The sequence below is a fragment of the Bos taurus genome, chromosome 12 (genome assembly GCF_002263795.3).
Source record: "Bos taurus isolate L1 Dominette 01449 registration number 42190680 breed Hereford chromosome 12, ARS-UCD2.0, whole genome shotgun sequence".
Taxonomy (NCBI): domain Eukaryota; kingdom Metazoa; phylum Chordata; class Mammalia; order Artiodactyla; family Bovidae; genus Bos; species Bos taurus.
Window position 1 is genome coordinate 39962129 of NC_037339.1, and position 14639 is coordinate 39976767.

At 35.2% G+C, this 14639-nt stretch overlaps 1 protein-coding gene across 6 annotated transcripts in view; it reads right to left on the reverse strand.

Annotated features, from left to right (window-relative positions):
* PCDH9 (protocadherin 9) overlaps positions 1–14639 on the reverse strand; it is a 1143194-nt gene that overhangs the window by 501867 nt on the left and 626688 nt on the right. The gene's annotated exons all lie outside the window — the stretch shown is intronic.

Below are 14639 nucleotides of genomic sequence, written 5' to 3' on the forward strand. Positions count from 1 at the left end.
CCCAGAATTCTAATGAGAAGCTGTGGCACTGGAGAGCACAGAGCTGAGGAGCCCCACAACAGTTGGACAGTTTTTAAATGCAGCATTGTGCTGGAGGGCTGGTGGCTAGTCTCACCCCACAGAGAGGCCTTTAAAATTTAAAGTACATGACTGTGCTTAATTGGAAGTCACTCCTGAAAAGAAGGCCACTGGTTTGGGGAAGTAAAATCTGACAACAGAACCCAGTGGAAAAAGAAAATAGATGAAAAACAAAAGGGGGCAAAGTGACATTAATGGCAAAGCTAATCACTGGAGAGGTTGACAGCACCTAGAATTTTTTTTTTTCCCTTTAGAAAACCTGATTTTTTTTCAAAGGACCTGACTCTAAGCTAAGACACCTCCATATAACAATCTTATAGCTAGGATTTACACACAATTGTTTCAATTATTTTTTACTATAGGTATTTTTTTAACAAGCCCACAACAGTGTTTAAGTTGGCTGTGTCCATTCAGAGGCATGTTAAACTGGAATCAGAAGCACCATGGAAAACTTACAGAAGCATAGGGTTTTAAATTGCCCCTTTAAGTCATGAAAAGAATTACCCTGACTCATCCAATGCTGTGACAAATAGTCCTATGCACAGTGACATGGATGCAGATCTTTATATTTCCGCGTTTAATTTTTTCTATCTACATTTACTCCCATGGTCATCTTACCTTGTTGAGAGATTGAATACATAAATAGACGACAAGCAGACCAATACAACAGAACTCTGACCCAGAGGAGGTGTCCAGGAAGCCAGACTACAGTCTCTGCAGAAATTGTGTCAAAAATGGCAGGACCTTGTCAACACATTCTTGACACTGTCCCCTCCTTTCGAACTTAAGATGTAACAGAGAAAACCAAATAACCTTCTTGAACCCTTCATATAAAAGGTCCCGCTTCAGTTAGCCTGCTTCCACTTCCCATGCCAGCAGCCTCCAAACAGAAGGCTACTGAAATCTTTTTATCCTAACTGTACAGTTGTCCCACTCCCTCTTAAGTCAGCCAAAATTAAGGAATAGTGAATGTGTCCCTTGATATAATAAGCTTTGAATTAATAACCTCTCTTTGTTTTTGTTTGGGTGATCTTTGTATATTTCCACAAATTGTTGTGATTAAAATATCAACTCCTAGTGTATCTTCTTGCTCAGAATGCCTCCTAAATGGCTGATTTCTCCACAATATCTATATGTAGAATTTTAATTAGCTTGGTAACTTAACATGCACAAAAATACCTGTTCCCCTTAATACTCTCTAAGTGTTCAATCATTCTAATTTCTTAAATCTGATATCTTGACATGTCTTGATTTGTCTCATTCTCACATGTTCTGCAACAAATTCAATAGCAAACTGTGTTGACTCAACCTTAAAAAGATATCCAGAATTTTATTAAATTGCACTATTTTACCATTACCTACTTGGTTGATTGCCCAAGCTATCATTGTCTCTCACCCAGATAACTGTAACAGCCTTTTAATTGGTTTCCCTGCTTCAACTCTTGACCTTCTGTTTCCTATCAAAACCACATCTAAAATAATCCTTTTAAAGTGCCAAACAATTTGACACTTCTTCACTTCCCATCTCACTCGGAATGAATGTCAAAATTTGAAAATTTTCTGTAAGGTCCTTGCATGATCTGGTCACCAATATTCTCTTCCCTCTCGTTACCTCACAGCTATAGCTGTTGGAACTGTGATTTCTACTTTTCCAAAAGCTGGGCAGTGATCTTTTTGATAGAGTTTGGTTAAAAATGTTAAATGATATATTTGAAAGAGAATATAATGGTAAATCTCATATAAATGTAAATGTGTCAGATAATGTATTCACTTGCTTAAATGAGAGAACCAATAAGATGTTATAACTTGTTCAAAAGAGATTCTAAAGTGCAGGGATATATATATATATATATATATATATATATATATATATATACATACATACACACACCCCCATATATATAAAGGGATTCTGAAATAAGTTTATAAATAGGTACAGAACAAAACTATCCACAGTTAATAGGGCAACAATCAATGGCATTTCATAGGAACAATTAATGTTTTTATATATAGATTATTTCTATGATTCTTACTTTTCTACAACATCCAGAGTTCTAAACTAGCCCAGTAAAATGAAAGACAGAAATAATAAATGATCTAGATAAGTGAGCAGGGTAGGACATCTCCTAATTCCAAATTATTATTATTATTTAATTTTAAAATGTTTCCAAAAATTTCCAGGCAACAGGGAAACAGAATCAGAGAGACATAGGAAAACAAAAGTAGAAGAAGGCATAGGGGATAGGAGGAGGAGAAGAAGAGAAAGGAGAGAAGAGGGAAGGAAAGGAAAGGAAAGGAAAAGGAAGGAAAGGGTAAGGAGAGGAAAGAGAAGGAATGCATATGTGTACATAAGTGGTTGTATTTTCTTTTTGAAATTTTTGAAAAATAGGCAAAATGGAAGGATCACACAAGTTGAAATCAAACCTGAAAATAAGATGCATTGTGAAAATCCAGAAAATTGACTAAGGGTCCTAGCGGAGAGGAAGCAAAGCTGAGCCAGAACTTTCCTTGTGGCTCAGCTGGTAAAGAATCCTCCAGCAATCTTCCCCTGGGTGGGGCAAGTTTCCCAGGAGAAGGGAAAGGCTACCCGCTCCAGAATTCTGGCCTGGAGAATTCTATGGACTGGATAGTCCATGGGGTCTCAAAGAGTGGGACACAATTAAGTGACTTTCACTTTCATTTTTTTGAGAGATGAGCCAAGGGAGGCTTGGCAAAGGCTTTAAGTTGGTGAAAACTGTGCATGGTGAAAAGTAATGGATAATACATTTAGATGGTAAAAGAAGCATATAAATCAGAGAGTATATAGAGAAGTAAACTAACATCTTTAAAGCATAACATTAAGTGAAGATCCGAGAATGCTCGTTCCTCTGTTTCCCTGAAGTAGATTTACATTACTGAGTCTCTCATAGTAATGAAAGTTTACTCCCATCTCCGTGAAGCTCAGCTTTTCCATGGCTTTGGTGGAATTTCTGCTCTACTTATTCTCCACATTACCTCAAAATAATCTCACAACACCTGAGGTAGTTTTTAAATTAGTTATCTTTCCCTTCCTGCACACCAAAGACCCCCAGGAGAGCACTATTTGTCATATACATGTTGATATCTCATTTTTTAGCACAATTCCTGAAGTGTAGCATGTGTTAAATAAATGCTTTGAGAACTAAACCTGACTTGTACAATTTTAGGCAAGTTTCTCAAAGTTAGCAAATCTGGCTTTTAGGGACTGCTGTGTATCTTAAATATGTTCTTTAATAAAGAAAAGCTACTACTCAAGTGTCAGTCTACTTGCTCTCGTTTCTTATATACATTTAAATATTTTCATTCCTTTCAAAATCCAAAATGCTTAATAACATAATCATTTGCACATTACATTTAAAACTTCTTTCAAATATGGTAAAAAGGAGGAAGAAATGGCAACCCACTTCAGTATTCTTGCTTGGAAAATCCCATGGACAAAGGAGCCTGGTGGGCCACAGTCCATGGGATCACAAAGAGTCGGACACAACTGAACAAATGAGCAAAAGAGGACAGCCTAGTGTTTTTAATGTATCTGCCAAATAATGAAATTTAAGGCTCTATTGTTCATCGTCTATCTTTTCCTCTAGGCTCTACTTCTCAGAAACCAAAAATAAAATTATGAAGAGCTTTCCTAAAACTATTAAACTAATGGAGGAAAAAATTCCCACTAGAATGTACTATAGGCTATTGAGTTTTTAACCATGAAAAAGAAAATTCAAGTAAAAATAGATAATACTTTTGTAGGTGAAATTTTCCTATGTATATATTTATGTGCATTCTTGTATGTGTGTGTAAACAGATATAGATATAAATAGGGTAGGAAAAGCTAAAGTATTCTCCTCGCCTCTCTGCTCTACCTCAGCCCATCTTTAACCTTTTTACTTTTTCTTCCAAAAATGATGCTTGATATGACAATTAATGTAAACTGGGTACATGAAGTAGCATTCTTATGGTTCATTTTTCCAGTGGAGAACTATTATTGGAGAACATTACTTTATAATTGAATTTAAAGAATTTTAAGGCCTACATAATATAAGAGACTATAAAACCACTATGAATTTTTTTCACCCACTTCCAGAAAAGTAGTAGTGAAAGAAAACTCATTATTTTGACAGGCAGGCCTTTTATTTACTAACAACTATATTTGTAAATTTATGTTATACCGTAATTCAAAATACATCTCTCCATACTTCCTACTTGGTTATTCAGAATAATAAAAAATAAACACATTTCCCTTTCTCACATGACAAATTCTTAGAGTTAAAGAGAATTATTATACTCTTCTTAAAACAATTCATTTCATTTAACCATCCTTCTTTTTATGACATACATATAATTTACTATTTTAATTATATGGTTTGATAACCCTAATTCTTTAGCATTGCTTTCAATCTAGGTCAACAATGCTATACCACTCAACTCCCTAGTACACTGATGCCTCCAAGTTGCTCTTTGTTTCTAATGTATATTTTCATCTCTGTGAGGCCTATAAAATATCTGATAGTGGTAGTTTAATTGCAAAGCCATTTCCAACTCTTGTGACTCCACAGACTGTAGCCTGCCAGGCACCTCTGTCCATGGGATTTCCCAGGCAAGAGTACTGGAGAGGTTGCCATTTCTTCTCTAAGGATCTTCTAGACCCGAGGATTGAACCCATGTCTCCTGCATTGGCATGCAGATTCTTTACCACTGAGCCAACAGAGAAGCCATGTTGTAGGGATACATGTATTCATGATCTCTCCAATTTATATCCTAGAACATGCAGAGTGATTAAAGCAGTGGACACAAAATATGCATATATTATTCAAAGAATGAATAAATGTAACTCCATAGAGGAATAGTTTTATTAAATGTGATTCAGTAAAAATCTTTAGGTTTAGAAAATAATCTTTCTAAGAGAATGACTGATTGTGTCTCAAATCTATGGAAGAAGAAATAATAGCAGTTAGCAATTAGAGGGAAAAGCCCTCATTAGGGGCTTAATCTATTTCCAATGAAAAGCTTTAGATAGGGAAATAACTTACTAAGGAAGCTTATGGAATTTCTTATGCACAAGCATTATAGTTATATATAGGATTGGAATTGAATTAAGACAATTTATAACCAATTTGTGTTTGATTACAGTTCTAGCAAAAACAGAGTAGATGGCTTTATAGGGTTATTTTTAGCCTTTAGATTTTGAATCCATTTTCTTTATTTATGACTATGAAACTCTTGAATTACATGCTCAGATGATACTACATATTGTTTCATTAACCTAATAAAATAAAACTTTGTGTTTCTTATGCAATAGAAATGTAAATTATCTATACAATATTAAGTTTATAAATGTGCTTTCTAAGCCACAACATGATGAATTATAGTCCCAGTGAACATTCATATAAGCTTTTTCATGGAAAGGGAAAGGAAATTCACTTTGAATTGAATTGAGATAAACATATCTCATAAGTGAATCAAGTTTCAATAATTCACAAGAAGTAAAAGCCAAAGTAAGTCAAAGGAGATATATTATAAATGCCTTAGCCCAAACCCAAAGTAGTTTTATCATGATATTAAATTATGTTTTATTTATCAACAGATTTCTTTTCTATGCTTTTCTGAAAAATACAATTTAAAATATTTTATATCAATGTTAAATAAAATTTTATATTTTATATTATTATAAATATACTCTGCTATATTTCTTTGACACTGCTTTATTATTGCTTTATGGACCATAAGAATGTCACCATGGGCTTTCCTGGTGGGTCATACAGGTAAAAAATCCACCTGCAATGTGGGAGACCTGGGTTAGATCCCTGGGTTGGGAAGATCTCCTGGAGAAGGAAATGGCAGTCCACTCCAGTATTCTTGCATGGAGAATTCCATGGACAGAGGAGCCTGATGGGCTACAGTCCGTGGGGTCTCTGCTAGTCAGACAAAACTGAGTGACAAACACTTTCACTTTCTTTTCAAGAATGTCACCATATGTGGAAGGGAAAGGCACTAGTATACTTTGCTTTGAGAAGTCAAAATATATTCAGAATTTTTTTTCTTATTTATTCTCTTCCTTACATCCAAAATATCCTTTTGATTTAAAGATAAAATGCAATATTTAGTGTTTCAAGAAATAGTATTTTAAAAAGTCAACTTGCTATTATCATCTATTATATAAGATTTGCTGTCAACTTTGATCAGCCTTAAGTAATATCTAGATGTATTCATATGGATCAACTTTGGAAGATAATTTAAAATTATTAAGTTATCAGCATGTATTTAAGGTAAGAGACAAAATTTCACCATCCCAAAGTGAAAGTAAAGTAACATTTAACAATTATTTTTCAAAGTCATTAAAGACAAACTTCTGAAACCTTAATACCTACCAGATATCTTCATGGTTTTGTTTCCTTTTCATACTTAAATAAAAATTTATATTTTATTTCTGCTAAATTGTTGATATGTACAATCTGGGTTCATTTAAGACTAAGTCCTTGGATTTAGAACAGGTTTATTTGAAAATTGGTATTTTTGTTTCTATAGGGATAAATATTTGAACATTAGCCTGTTAATATTTTTAACTGATTCACAACTTCAAAATCTTCTAAGAAATGTGATCTAAGAGAAAAGATTTATGAAAGTATTGATTGTTAGTATTTTACCTACTTTGTCCTTGTAGCTCGCTTTACCTGAACATGAACAGATGTGATAATTACTATCTCTGATAATGAAATAAAAACTTGCAATTTGAGCATATACGTACATATTTTGGGCTTCCCTCTAGGCTCAGACGGTAAAGAATCTGCCTGCAATGCAGGAGACCTTGGTTTGATCCCTTGGATCAAGAAGATACCCTGGAGAAGTGAATGGTTACCCATTCCAGTATTCTTGCCTGTTGAATTCCATGGACAGAGGAGCCTGGTGGGCTACAGTCCATGGGGTCACAAATATATGTTTTCCTAAAATTACATATTTTATTAAGTTAAATATTTTAACAATTAGGTGTTGGTTACACCACTGAGAAAACAAACAAAGTTTTATAGGCCTTGATGTAGACCATGATCACCATACAGATAAGAGACCTAGTTCAACGGCTTTGAATCTAACCTTGAAAATCCTCTGCATATAATTTTATGAGCTTAGTCATCAGGGAGTGTTTTCATTTACATAATTATCCTATTGAGGATATTTCCTTCTCTTACAATGTCCCTTTAACTATGACATCAATAGGCTAGAAACTTAGAACTCCTCCTTACAATTCTGTAGGGTGTAGCCACAAATTATTCCTTTCACAATTTTAAATTTAAGAAGTGCTACTCAATCACCTTTAGTTAATTGTTTTGATCACCTTCCTCTATAGTAATCAGTTTTGATGGATGCATTTATTAATTTTGTAACTAAAAACATACAGTCTACAAACCTGGTGCCAAGAATTCATTCCCCAAATGGGTAAGTGCAAGATATTGAATATGTGACCATGCTCTCCAAATTAACAATCGATGGAAATAGTTCTATATTCCATTCTGATCATAATAGATTTCTTTGGAAAATCTTAAAGTATATTGTGTTTTAGTCTTTATAAGTATTTATTAATTTGAACATTAATTATATATGTGTATGTATATATATATATATATATATAGTATAAAAGTAGCCTTAATAGTATTAACACTCTGAAGGCCATTCAGCTATAAATCCGACTCACAGGATTTTAAAACTTTATGAATATCATTAAAAGATTGACTATTGGAGATTATGCTCTGCAAATTAGCAAATTTTATCTAATCACTTTACTTATTCTTATAAAATAACTTTGGCCACCTAATGTGAATAGTCGACCTCATTAGAAAAGACCCAGATGCTGGGAAAGATTGAAGGCTGAAGGAAAAGGGGACAACAGAGAAGGAGATGGTTGAATGGCATCATCGACACAATGGGCATGAATTTGAGCACACTCGGAGACAATGAAGGGCAGTGAATCTTGGCTTCATTCCATGGAGTTTCAAAGAGTTAGATATAACTTAGCGACTGAGCAACAACAGAATAAAATAACAGTTCAGCAAAAATGAAATTAACCAAACTTTTTGCACAGCCCAGACAATATAACTGTGTGATATATAATATGGCCTTGTCTAAAGAGAGAACTGGCCTTTTCCCTTGGCTTCTGGGAGGTAATCCAGGTCATACTTGATAGGAATGACTGTATATAGGACAAGAGCTGACTATACCAGATTTTATGTTAATTATGGCCATACCCCAGTAGTCTAAATGAGTGGGCTGGCCATGCTGGAATGAACAACCATGTCATTCAGGGTAGACTGAGTTCAACCATGCAGGCAATCAATCAATCAGGCCTATGTATTGGGCCCTCAGGCAAAACTCTGGATTAGAGAGCTCTGTGAGCTTCCCAGGTTGGCAATACTCTCTGTGTAGTGTCATATATCAATGACAGGAGGATGAAGATAATACATCCAAGGACACTGGAAACTTTGCATTTGAAACTTTCCCAGATTCAGCACTCTGGCCTCTTTATTTGGCTTATTTTAGTATATCAGATCAGATCAGATCAGTCGCTCAGTCGTGTCCGATTCTTTGCGACACCATGAATCGCAGCACGCCAGGCCTCCCTGTCCATCACCAACTCCCGGAGTTCACTCAGACTCATGTCCATCGAGTCAGTGATGCCATCCAGCCATCTCATCCTCTGTCGTCCCCTTCTCCTCCTGCCCCCAATCCCTCCCAGCATCAGAGTCTTTTCCAATGAGTCAACTCTTCGCATGAGGTGGCCAAAGTACTGGAGTTTCAGCTTTAGCATCATTCCTTCCAAAGAAATCCCAGGGCTGATCTCCTTATCCTTCCCTATAAAAATCTGTAACCATAAATATAATATCTTTCATTTAATTACACTGATTCTCAAATGAATTAGTGTACCTGAGAGTAGTTTTGTAATCTTCCAAATTTATGAATGGAAACAGTCTTATGACTGTGCCCTCAGCCTTTGAAGTTTGGCAGTTGCCAGTCTTCTAACATACTTGTAGTCTATACTAGACATCAATATTAATTGATATCTATCGCTGCTTTGTTGCAAATTTTTGAAAAATCATTAAAATATGTATGTGATAAAAAGCAGCTCAGTGTACTGAGTGCTAACTCTATACTAGGTACTGTGCATGAATTAAATGCTTGGTATTTGTCTGTAAAACATCTATTATTACATCCATTTCCAAAGAGGAAGTGAAGAAAATAACTTGTCTAATACTTAGCAAGTAATCTGTAGAAAATCCAGAATTCATAGCCAGCTCCATTTCAAATCCCACACTGAGAAAGACTATCAAATGCTGTTTCTCCTTGCTAACACAGCTTTTAAATCTATTTTGAAGCTGAGCTGATTAAGACTGAAATATCTTAAAGCTAAGAGTGTATGCAATTTTAATTAACATGATTAGCTAAAACACAAGGAATAGCTTGTTTAGTCACATGAATACAGTTCTGGACACTTTCTGTGAACCCAAAATATCTTATTAATAGCAGGTAGTGTTCTGTGAAAAATCATATCTACAACAGATTGTGCTTTTGACTTCTCAAAGGTTCAAGAGTATCAGCTAATTAGGGCAGCTGTAAAATCTCAGGCAGCTTCTACTACTTTAATTTGACACAACATGCTGCCAAGATGCTCCAAAATATACTCTAAAGTTTAATTATCAAACACTTGCAAAAACTTATGTAACTAAGCCTCAACTATTAGGATAGGGAAGGTTTCAAACTATTAAAATAGGGAGAGGTTTATGAGAAATCAGAAAATGCCTTATAAATTAAATATTGATTATGCTTTGTGCACAAGACTAGATCATACCACATACAATTACATACATTTAGATGTGTATATAATTATACATGTACAAAAACATATTTAAGCAAACTAAATTGAATAGAATCACAAACATTTTAGAGCAGGCAAATATGGGGAGTATATAGAAATCTACAGTAGAAAAAATAATAGATTTGGAGCCAGAATTTCATGAATTTGAGTCTGAGGTTTTTACTCTTGCATCTTCATGCAGCAATTGTAAAGATTAAATGAGGTATAATAGATTTGAAAATATTTAGTATATATGCTGAAACATTATGCTCAATAAAAGTTGAGTATATTAAATATTTTACCTATATAGTTTTTATTATTAATAATTAAATGTAATATGTTATTATTAATCAAACTTAATATGCTATTATAATTTAATATATTTAGAATGTTTATTTTCCTAAAGGCCAAACTTTGGGCTTTGTTATGGGATGAATTTTATTTCCCCATAATTTGTATGTTGAAGCCCTAAGGCCCAGAAGATGACTACATTTGAAAATAAGAGGTGTTTAAGTTAAAATGATTGCTGTTAGGATGGACCCTATTCCAGGGTCATGGGTGTCCTTACAGGAAGAGGAAATTTGGACATCCAGAGATATGGAGATGTGGGGCCACAGAGAAAGACCACCTGAGGACACAACCAGAGGCAACCATCCAAGCCAAGGAGAGAGGCCTCAGGAGAAATCAAGCCTGCCAGAACTATAAGAAAATAAATTTCTATTATTTTAGTCAACTATCTTATTTTGCATTTTGTTCTGGTGATATTTTTCTATAGTAGCCACAGCAAAAAATAGCCTTCTAATTTAAAAACAAAATAGTTTTTAAGGTAGCAACTAATTGAGAATATAAATATTGGTTCAGACTTTGAAAATGATAGCTAGTACAAAAGATTTTAATGCACCCAAGCATGAGTCACATAGTAAGAGTTTGTAAGGTCTGTTCTCTTTACCTCAAAGATGTTTAGGGAAATCTCAGTTCTACTTGTGCTCATGGAGTTTCCATTACTGGATACTTACACTTTCTTCACATCTATCTGAATCCTGTCTGTCATGCAGAGACTAGCTATATCCTTAAAAATGTAACTAATGACACAACCCCCCAGAGGTCTTTCTCCTGAATTGACCCTTAAAGTTGCTACCTTTTTTATCTGGTAACATTCCAGGATCATTTGTCTTAAAACGAAGATCATGGCATCCAGTCCCACCACTTCATGGGAAATAGATGGGGAAACAATGGAAACAGTGTCAGACTTTATTTTTCTGGGCTCCAAAATCACTACAGATGGTGACTACAGCCATGAAATTAAAAGACGCTTACTCCTTGGAAGGAAAATTATGACCAACCTAGATAGCATATTTAAAAGCAGAGACATTACTTTGCCAACAAAGGTTCATCTAGTCAAGGCTATGGTTTTTCCTGTGGTCATGTATGGATGTGAGAGTTGTACTGTGAAGAAGGCTGAGTGCCAAAGAATTGATGCTTTTGAACTATGGTGTTGGAGAAGACTCTTGAGAGTCCCTTGGACTGCAAGGAGATCCAACCAGTCCATTCTGAAGGAGATCAGCCCTGGGATTTCTTTGGAAGGAATGATGCTAAAGCTGAAACTCCAGTACTTTGGCCACCTCATGTGAAGAGTTGACTCATTGGAAAAGACTCTGATGCTGGGAGGGATTGGAGGCAAGAGGAGAAGGGGACGACAGAGGATGAGATGGCTGGATGGCATCACTGACTCGATGGACGTGAGTCTCAGTGAACTCCGAGAGTTGGTGATGGACAGGGAGGCCTGGCATGCTGCGATTCATGGGGTCGCAAAGAGTCGGACACGACTGAGTGACTGATCTGATCTGATCTGATATGATAAAGCAATAAAAATGTAATTTTCTGAGAGAAAAAGCACTGGAGCCTATATATTTTTCTCACATAACACTCAGGATAGTGTTTTGTACAAAATTCCTACTGAACTAATCAATAATTTTAATAAAATATTAACTACTGAAAGGTATCAAAATATTTTTAGTTTTTATTCATAAATCAAAAAACAGTTGTTTTATAGACATTGCACTCAGAAATTTAAAAAAAAATGCTTATTTGTTCTTTCTTATTACTCTTTGCCATAGAAAAACACACATTTGCTTGTATTTGGTTTTATCTGACTTCCTATTATGATTTAGAGTAATTCAAAATGGATAAATTTATCCTGGACACAGTTGTCCAGTCTTCATGTCTCTTACAAAATAGCTTTTCTGCTCTCAAACTGAAATATACACACTCCTTTGTAATCAATGTCACAAGTTCATGGATTCTGCAAAATTCACATCTATAAACACCATCTTAGTCATGTCTATCTTAGAACAATTGACAGGGTGTTTTCTTGGCAATCACTAGTTACCTTTAGGAGAGGTATGCATGAGAATGTTTAAAGCTTAATTTAAGGGCAATGCATTTATTTCTTAAGAAGGATCTATACATTAAGCATATTAAGGCTACATGATGGTGCAGAAATAACTTGAAAGAACACCCAGAAATTTTCAAGTCATAATAAGACTTCTCTTAGGATTAACCATTTTAACAGATACAATTTTATCATGCTCTATTTCATTGTTTTTACCAGATAGTTATTTTATCTTATTTTTATTACTTTTTAAATAATTTTATAATTAAAAAAAATCTGTAAGGAAAGAAACAAAAAAATAATTTTAAAAATCTGTAAGGAAAGAAACAAAAAAAATAAATCATGATATTAGAATCATAGTTCTCCCAGAAGAAGACAAAAAGAAAATACTTGTGCTTGAGGAGATAACAGTTGAAAACGTCCCGAAAATGGAGAAAGAACTAGCCACCCAAGTTAGAGAAACCCAGAGAGCCTCAAACAGGATAAACCCAAGGTGAAACATCCCAAGACACATATCAATCAAACTAAGATCAAACACAAACAGCAAGTATTGAAAGCATCAAGGGAAAAGCAACAAATAACACACAGGGGATCCCCATAAGGATAACAGCTGATCTTTCAATAGAAACTCTTCAGGCAAGAAGGGACTGGCAGGACATACTTATAGTGATGAAAAAGAAAAATGTATAACCAAGATCATTCTATTCATCAAGGATCTCATTTACATATGAAGGAGAAATCAAAAGTTTTATAGGCAAGCAAAAGCTGAGAGAATTCAGCACCACCAAACCAGCTCTTCAACAAATGCTTAAGAATCTTCTCTAGACAAGAAACAAGGAAATAGTTTATAAAAACGAACCCCAAACAACAATGTAAATGGTAATAGGACCATACGTATCAACAATTACCTTAAATGTAAATGGGTTAAATGCTCCAACCAAAAGACAAAGACTGGCCAAATAGATACAAAAACAGGACCCCTAAATATGCTGTCTACAAGAGACCCATCTCAAACCTAGGGACACATACAGACTGAAAGTGAAGGGCTAAAAAAAGATATTTCATGCAAACAGAGACCATACGAAAGCAGGAGTACCAATACTCATATCAGATAAAATAGATTTTGAAATAAAGACCACAATAAGAGACATAGAAGGACACTGCTACTGATGCTGCTGCTGCTAAGTTGCTTCAGTCGTGTCCAACTCTGTGTGACCCCATAGATGGCAGCCTACCAGGCTCCCCCGGCCCTGGGATTCTCCAGGCAAGAACACTGGAGTGGGTTGCCATTTCCTTCTCCAATGCATGAAAATGAAAAATGAAAGTGAAGTCACTCAGTCGTGTCTGAGTCTTCATGACCCCATGGACTGCAGCCTACCAGGCTCCTCCATCCATGGGATTTTCCAGGCAAGAGTACTGGAGTGGAGTGCCATCACCTTCTCCAGAAGGACACTACACATGATCAAAGGATCAATCCAAGAAGAAGATATTACAATTGCAAATATATATGCACCCAACATAGGAGCACCTCAAAATGCAAGGCAAATGTTAGTAAGTATGAAAAGGGAAATTAGAAGTACACAACAGAGGATGAGATGGTTGGATAGCATCACTGACTCAATGGACATGAGATTGAGTAAGCTCCAGGAGTTGGTAATAGACAGAGAAGCCTGGTGTGCTGCAGTCCATGGGGCCTCAAAGAGTTGGACACAACTTAGTGACTGAACTGAACTTAATACCATACTCACATCTATAAATAGATGAACAAAACAGAAAATTAGCAAGGAAACACAAGCTTTAAATGATACAATGGACCAGTTAGACCCAATTGATATCTATAGGGCATTTCACCCCCAAAAATGGATTTCACCTTTTTCTCAAGTGCACACAGAACATTCACCAAGATAGATCACATCCTGGGCCACAAATCTAGCCTTGACAAATTAAAAATAAAAAAAAAAGAGAGAGAAAGAGATCATTTCAAGCATCTTTTCTGATCACAATGCAGTAAGATTAGATGTCAACCAAAGGGAAAAAAAAACTATTAAAAATACAAACATATGGATGATAACACACTTCTGAATAACCAACAGATCATGGAAGAAATCAAACAGGAAATAAAAATATGCACAGAAACAAATGAAAATGAAAACGTGACAACCCCAAACCTATGGGATTCAGTAAAAGCAATGTTAATAGGGAGGTTCATAGCAATACAAGCCTACCTCAAGAAACAAGAGGAAAAAAAAAAAAAAAAAAACACTAACTTTACACCTAAAGCAACTAGAAAAGGAAGAAAAGAAGAACCCCAAAGTT